This window comes from Thermobia domestica, chromosome 10, assembly GCF_964235325.1.
Source record: "Thermobia domestica chromosome 10, izTheDome1.hap1.1, whole genome shotgun sequence".
Lineage (NCBI taxonomy): Eukaryota > Metazoa > Arthropoda > Insecta > Zygentoma > Lepismatidae > Thermobia > Thermobia domestica.
The window spans coordinates 184,580,375-184,589,358 of NC_137463.1; positions in this window are offsets into that span (position 1 = coordinate 184,580,375).

Genomic DNA, 8,984 nt, shown 5'->3' on the forward strand with positions numbered 1-8,984 from the left:
TGAGGTTTGTACCAAACTTGACCCAACTTTAAGAGTTGTCCTAAGGCGGAAAATATATATACAGTAAATTCCTTCTGTTGAAAAAAAAAAAAAAAAAAAAAAAGTGAAAGATGGACGTTTTGTGTAATAACCAAAGATGATATTATACGTTTAGCCGTGTTAACAACAGGAAAATCGTAATTAATGCTAGCAAATGAATATCATTCAGTTTTTACATGGAGTAAATTGCAACCTGGAAACACATTACAGGGTACTCACTTAACCGTGAAAACTGTGAATAAGTCGTGAATTTCGTATACCATGAAAAAACCTGGAATAAGTCGTGAATTTCGTTATCAATATATATATATCAAAAACTTAAGGGACTGTGCGGATGGAAGTGACAAGCATGAACAATACAGTTGGTCAAAAATATTTCTTCTTACTCAGAGGAGTACAACAGATCGTTGTCGATAAAAGAACACCTGTAATGGCACATGGACACTGAAAAATCTAACTACACTTACATAATGTGGGTCATCAGCCATCCCAAGTCCGAATTTTTGTTGGCAGTAATGTTCAGTATGATGTGTGGTTACAGCGAACAGCTACGCAGGTTGCATCATACTACGAATTAGACCATCAAACAGTCTTACACAAGCATTCTGTGCAATTCAGCAATTGTTCGTAGTGGAAGTGTTAAGGCTGTAGTCCGTCGTTCGAGAGCATCCTACGCATGCTCAATGGAACTGAGGGCCGGTTGCCACACTTGCCATTCGAGATGCGTGATGTCCTCTCGCTGCAGTTAATTTCTCATCAACTGTGCCCCATGTGGACGTGCATTATCATCCATGAAACGAAATTCAAGACCGCATGAAGCACAAAGTATCCAGTCGGAGATGTTGTTCAAGGATGATATATTTAGATCTCAGTTGTTTCCGTCCGCTGCTAGAACACATGAAGTGGTGTATTGGTTCTTAACATGATGCCTTCCCATACCATGACACCAAGCCCTCCATACCTGTCCGTTTCAACAACTTGGTGGTGGTAACATGTTCCTGGTGTCTTCAAACAAATAGACAGTAAGAATCCTTCTCGAAACAGAATCGTGACTCATCGCTGAAAAGTACATTAATCCACTGTTCTGAGATCCACTCACTGTGGGCTATACAACACTGTAGGTGTGGCTGCTGCGGTTATTGTATGAAGGGAATGAACCTGGCGGATCGGCGTGTATACAATGTGCATTCGTGTAACCGCCGGTGTACTGTTTGAAGTCAGACAGGCAGCTGCAAGAACTTGAGCTAGTGTATCTGCTTCGCTTGTTGGTCTTCTTTGGGAATACAAGACCAGATAACGATCCTCATACGGCGATGTTGCACGTTCACCTCCACCACATTATCGTACAATGGTTTCAAAGTTTTGGACGTGAATGTATAAAATGTCTGAAGAGAATGAAAGCCTAAATTTAACCGACATATCATAGATCTACCGACGATTTCTGTTTATTCAGAACTTCAGTATATATATCGGTAGATTTGTGATCTGTTGGCTAAATTTAGGCTTTCTCAGACACTTTACTAAATGTCTCACTTGCCGTAAACTTTATACTACAGGAGCTAAAATTTCTTAGATTTGCTGATCGAGACCATATACCCCTACACTAACAGCTATGTTATTCAAGGATTTTTTTAAAAAATTAGAACAAGTTTGGTAATGTAATTTTTTCTATCCGTTTCTTCTGGACAAATAAATTACTTACATTCGAAACAGTTTGGTGTGTTATAAAATTGATCTGTTTCATTTTTTTTCTTCAAAATGTGTCTAATTAGTACACACTCCACTCTATGGCGCATAATGAATCGACGTCTCAAGCGGTCATTTTAAACACATAGTTCGATATACATACATACATACATATATATATATATATATATATATATATATATATATATATATATATATATATATATATATATATATATATATATATATATATATATATATATATATATTATTAAACGTAGCTTTCCATATGATCTTGACACCGAGGAATATCAAGCCTCAATTGAAAATTGAACAGAGGACCATTCATGCTTAAAGGAAACCTGCTAATCATTAGATCACATAAGAGTTTAAGTACGATTTTCTTTAACATTACAATATGAAATTTAATAGAAAGACTGTAAATAATAATTTCACCTACGGAGTAAATATTCTTAAATTTAAAATAGCAGCTAAAAGTACAAAAGTTCCTAATTCAGTGATAAGTTAGACTATAACTCAAATATTTAACAACTAAAATCTTCCCGACTATCACTGTTCATTTATCTCTGACTCTTTTCCGAATCATTAATTTCGAAAACTGTCAGTAAAGGATATACTTCTGAATAATAAGTTGTAAGATTACGATGTTTCTATTTTGTGACCGTTTCTTTTAAATTATCTTTCAAATTTGACATTTTGACGTTCTAAAATAAAATCATAAAACATCTTTGATTATTTACAATTATCTAAAATTGGTCTCTAACAATTGAAAAAAAAAATGAAATCTTTGAGTTTTACGTCCCATGGTTATGCCGGTTAGGCTAAAGGAGACGGTGATAATGAGAGATGAGTGAAATGGTGGAATGAAGAAAGTGGGAGGAAACGGGAGTACCCCGAGAAAACCCACGAGCACGGTGTTTGTCCACCACAAAGTTCACTTGGTGGGGGCTGGGATCGAACCCGGGACCCCAAGCACCAGAGGTGAACGCTCTACCACTGAGCCACCGTGCCCCCTCTCTAACAATTGAATTTTTAAAATTATTTTCAACACTAGGAAAGTCAATTACCCTTCTTTTTTTCATCCAGAAAATCATTCCAGTCACTTTCTAACAATGGAGTTATTTGCGGTTCAACAAATTCCTCTTTGTGAAGCCATCTGACCACCTATTTGTTGTGAAAGGGAATATAATTCAGTTTTAGCTGTATTTGTACGTGTACTTATGCTAACAAAACATATTACAGTATCAATAAAATCTACATGTTATCTCAGGCTTACATTCTTGCACGTACATGTTTTCGATGGAATGCTTGCAATTTACTTCAAAATCTTATTACAGTGAATTTTTACACTATCAAGTAATACAGATTAAGAGGGAGTCCTCCTTAAAATAATATCTTACTAATATTACTGGTGTGTGATGTTATTTATGTTCTTGAATAAGATAGCAAATGTAAGATAATGATTTGTGAATAATTCTAAATTTGAATGCTTAATAAAGGGATTTACAATTCTTATTTAATCAACTAAGTGTGTGTGTGTGTGGTTTTTAAATCGAAGACAGAGAAAAACGAGATTAGCAGTGTTTATAGATTTCTTTTAGACAAATTTCCCAGCACTGACACAAAAACTCCCTTTTTTTAAAAGCTAAATTCTTCCTACTTAAATGGTGGTCTTTCCGCGCTCACTAAACAATGGTGTACGAGTACACACAAAAAAATGTATTTCATTAAATTATAGAAATTACCAAATAGAACGGTTTTTAAAATAATCCTGTTTTAGTTTCCCTATAATTTCATGCATATGCACTAAAATTAAATGATATAATACTTACACAAGTCTTCCTTGGTCTCTTCTTGGCGAAGACAACTAGGACAGGAAAATCACAAAACTGTGGAATTTGAGAACACATCACTGTCGATCTTAAGTAGCCTTTATAGTGTATCTCCTCCCTCAATACTACAATTCACTTCCAGTGTAGTGATAAGCCAACTGGGACACGAGAGGAGAGTGAATTATTTTTTAATATTTCGAAAGAAACGAAGAAAACTTAGAAGGGAAATGAAGAGACTGAAGACATCGATGTCTCTCAAAATGTACAGGGAGAACAGTCAATAAAATTAAATTTGCAACTCAATCCAATTATTTCACTCGATTTCAACATTTTCTTAGAAATTCTGTTTTCCTCTATTTGCTAAAATTTGCTACCAAATTTCCCTAGATTCGGGAAATTTCTCCCAATCTCTGAACACTAGGGACTACTAGGCCACAAGAGCAGGAGTAGAATGCCTAGCTTTTCCCCCTTTGTTAAGAGTACATACAATCTGGAAATTAGGAAACTAGCATGAGAAGATAGATTGAAAGTTAGGGGTAAGGATAAAACGTAAAAGTAAGGTGAATACTATAATAACTCACAATCCAAATACTCGCTTGCCAAATATACATATGTGAATTAATATTCCTCCGATGTAAGGCTGGCATTTTATAGTCAAGATGTCAGACAGTGATGGCGTCAGACGATATCTATAAACTGATGGAAGTAGAGGGAAAAAGAAACGAATGTGAAAAGAAACGCTAAATCTGAAAATTGTTACTGTTTTTTGGGATATCAATAATTTGAAAAAATTACATAAAATCAAACTCTCAGTTAGAAAACAGAAATATCTATTATTGTTTTATTTAAACTTGTGATCTAACCTTGTCTACAGAGGAAGTACAAATTTGGACAATATCAGATGAGAAAGCGTCGCAAATAGTAGAAAATATTTATATAACGAAATTATATTTATAAACAAGATTCATGCAAATAAAATAAATTTAATAATAACAATAAATCTGTGAAATATATTATTATTCCAATATATGGAAAAAAATCCAGGTTCCATAGCTTTTCTCAATCTATAAGATATATGGTAAATAGAGAGGATGGCAGTTAAATACATGCAAACTAAAATCTAAAATACAAAACAAGTGTTATGTTTACCACTAAATTACATAGTTCATCACAATGTTACAATATTATCTATGTACACTCATGTCCAAAATTGATTGTCGCATATCTATAACAGTCTTATTGTGGAAATATAATTTGATAATGATTTTGCAGGGTACGTTTAATACTGTTACTGTGTGTATAATCGGGAAATGTATGTTTGTGGTAAATTTCATAGGAAAAGAATTATAAATACGAAAATTAGAATGAGTAAAACAAAATGTCACTAAATGATCAAGAAAGGTTTTATTTTCGTATTATTGTTCTTATTTATCGCTCTTTTAACATGAAATTTACCACATACATATCTTTGCCAATTATACACATACTAACATTATAAGAAATACCGGGCGAATTCGTTATCAAATTATATTTGTACAAAAACATATTTATAGACATGCGACAATAATTTTGAACATGAGTGTACGTTCAAACTGCAAACTGTCGTTTCGTATGCTTATCCTTGCTTCGTTGCACATTGTTTCAAATGCGAAATTGAAGTAAGGATTTGATATCTTTTGCTTTTCTTTTTTTAAAATTTTGTTTGTGAATATGTTGTATTTAGTGGTCTCGATTTACTTGGCCGTTTTCAGTGTATGTAAGTTTTGCTTTCCATAAGCGAACTTGGCCATTATGTTTGGGGGGGGGGAGCAAAACATTCGTGCACACACACACAGTGTGTGTGTATGTGTATTACAGCACAGGAACTGAATTCGGACACCACACTGATTTACTGGAACGTAGAACTGGTGTGTTCCGGCCCATTTTAAGCCTCACTTAGCCTATCTTTCCTTGATCTTTACCCAATCCCTCATATTGACCTGAGCCTTAAATATTGAGGGATTACCTGGAACAACCTATCAGCACAATATCCACGTATTCGTTTACTCCAGCTCTTAATAGTGTTTCTTTCAGAAAAAATCTCCAAAGAGGGTATTTTAAAAGTAAAGAGGGGTTAAACATATGTTTCTTGATATCCTGATTTTCTATGAAAATTTGCCTGAAGGGTATTTTGCACTTGAGTGTGTGTGTGTGTCGGGGGGGGGGGGGAGCCCCGGCTCACCTTCTGAAAAAAATACTGCTTATTAATAATACAAGGAAATCACAATATTAGGATATTCAAATATTAGCCAGTAAATATCACATTTATAATTTTGATTTAATAAGTTAATATTCACTTACCGCTAGAGCTCAGCATGAAACGAAATGTAATGGTATGGAAACTGGAGTCGGTGTTGCTTCTGAATCAAATTTGTCGATAATCTGAGAAACGTTAATGTCGTAAGACCTTTCTATGCTCAACACAGCTAAACTACGAAGTCTTTCTTGACCAATAGTACTACGAACGTATGTTTTTAGCCGTCTCAGCCACGAAAAGGAACGTTCACTGGTTGCGGAACTTACAGGCATAGTTAGAGAAATCTTATAAACTTGGTTCAAGTTTGGGAAGCATTTATTAAGGTTCAATTCTGAAAACAAATTTAGACGCGATGAAAAATTATTTTCAGTTTGTCTCTCTGTACACAAATTGGAGAAAACTGTTAACTCTGACGTCAGCTCAACTTTGGGGATTTTGTAGGTGTTGCTGACAATTATGATACTTACTGCTGATGGCTTGTGTTGATTCAACACGTCGTGGAGGGAATGAAGAACCTGCATATCATTTTCTTTGAATTTATTGGTAATATCTGCCACAAGGATATTAATAATGGGATAGTACACTTCGCGTCTGTAATATTCAGCTGCTGCCTCACACTCGGAAGAAGTATCACCACCACCCTATGCTCATGGGATTCGTCTTCTTTGTGGAACGTTCGGTGCACTGCATCCCATGGTTTCTGCAGTTTCTTCTATTTCTGTCCACAGCGTATTGAAACTTTCCTCAGTCCGTAAGGACTGAAGACTTCAGATAGTGGCTTGCGACAAATTTTTCACAGTAGCAAAATTGACCCGTGTATTCTGTAAGTACATGGACAGTTGATTCGTGTAGCCAAGAACACGTCTCATCAGTTTAAAACAACAGAAATAAAGTCATTAAATTTTTTTAACAAGGAATGCGCATCTGGGCCGTAGATTTGATCGTGATCTGCTGTTTCCTCTTAAGTTTCAACTACTGGTCCAAAATTTTCTAAAACTGTACGAATAACTTCCAATCTACAGTTCTATCTAGTATCGCTCAAAGATTTTAATGTTATCAAATGCTTTAAGTTTTCTCCTTGACGTTGAATATTTTCAAAAATAGCGTGCCTTTTTGACGACGCTTCTATAAAGGAATGCAAACTACTCAGAACACCAAACATATTTCGAACCGCAGATACTTCTCCACACACATCAAAAATGCATAAGTTCAAAATGTGAGCATAACAATGAATACAAATGGTTAAATCGTTCACGTCCCTGATCCTCTTAGCAACACCAGAGTACTGACCACGCATAGCGGCTGCACTATCGTAACATTATCCTCGGATGTTACCTACGCTGAGACCCAGTGATATTAACACATTTGTTAACAGTTTGGACAAACTTTCGCCATCTGTTTTTTTCTATCTTGTAAAACCCAATAAAATTTTCGTGAACGTTTAATATTTCATCACAGTATCGCAAAACAATTGATACTTGTTCATGTCGCTTCAAATCTTGAATTTCATCCATGATGACACTATATATATACCTGCAGTCTTCACAGGTCAATTATTTTTCCCAGCACATACTCACACATTAAATCTAGAAATTGATTTTGGTATTCGGGACTAACGTATCTAAAAGTTTTCTCTTTGTTAACATAATACCGAGTCACGTAATTGTCTTTGGATCTTAGCGATAAGAATTCTAGTAAATTACCTTTATTTTCACTTTCGTCATTTTCCCTATTACCTCTAAGAGGAACACATTGCCGAGCACAATACAAAATACTATCTAGAAGTGCTACCAAATATAATCTATTGTCGTTAACTATTTGGGTCGTCTGCGAATCTAATTTACGCTCATCTCATCCGTGCAATAGTGCGTTTCGAAATTCCGCAGCCTTAGAAATACAAGTCTTATGAGCGTTACTTGCCTCATGAATACCGAATTCATCTATGGCCTTCTTCCAGTTACGGAAACCCTCCTTAGTAAAGGTGTCTTCAGATTTCGGAATATTTTCGGAGAATGCGCGACAATAAAAGCAAAAAGCATTATCTCGAACAACGCTATATTCTAACCAACCTATACCACTGACATCGGAACCGGCGGCCACTTTTATGGGGGGTACGTTTTCAATTGCGGTTGAAAGGGACCTAGACCTACTGAAAGAAATGTCTGTGCCTTTTCACAACCTTTGACTGGATCACGATCTTCTGAAACTTCATCTTGTGACATTGTTCCACAATAGTACCGGCATTTGAATTCTTATCTTCTGAGACTTCATCTTCTGACACTTTTTTCACACTAGCACTTGAATTCTTATCTTCTGAAACGCAAGAAGTAGATTGTTTAGTCACTATTTGCGCTGGCACTATCAATATTGCTAAGTTTCGGCTTCTTACTAAATTATTCCAACAAAATTTTCGATTTTTTTGAGCACTGCATATTACTAACAGCAACTTCCTGTGAAACGCAAGAAATGTTCAAGTATCACAAATGAAGTATAAAAAATGAAACCACTATACACCGATACACGTGAAGGCTATATATACAGAAAAAAAACTTCAAACGAACTGCTCACTGCAAACACAAACTCCAGAAAAAGTCAAGTAAATTATTTTTGGTTTGGATGCCAGGGTGGCTATTGGTAGCAATAACTCGTTGTTTTAACTAGTGGCGGGCACAAAAACCGATTTTTCGGTTTCTAGAAAAACCAACCCGGTTTTTGAAAATTTTCAAAAAAAAAAAAGGTTCGGTTTTTCACCGTCCGTACATTTGAAGAGATTTACTATTTTTACCTTATTAGCATGTTTTTGAAAACCAGCATTTGTATTATCTAATTTATTAAAATGTTTTGCAGTATCTTTATGTCACATGGCACATGCTAAATGTGTTTGAGAAGCATCATAAGAATAATTTAATAATGTTTCAATGTATGCACGATAAGATCCCGATGAAGAAATAATTAATTTATCATTTAACGAAATATCAATTTGACTAAATAATGAATGTAAGAAGTTATTTACTGATGCAACAGTATCATCTTCAGTTAAAGTTGTACCATCAGCTTTAGTAATTTTAGAGCGTACATAAAGATATAGATATGCAGGATGAATAAATTCC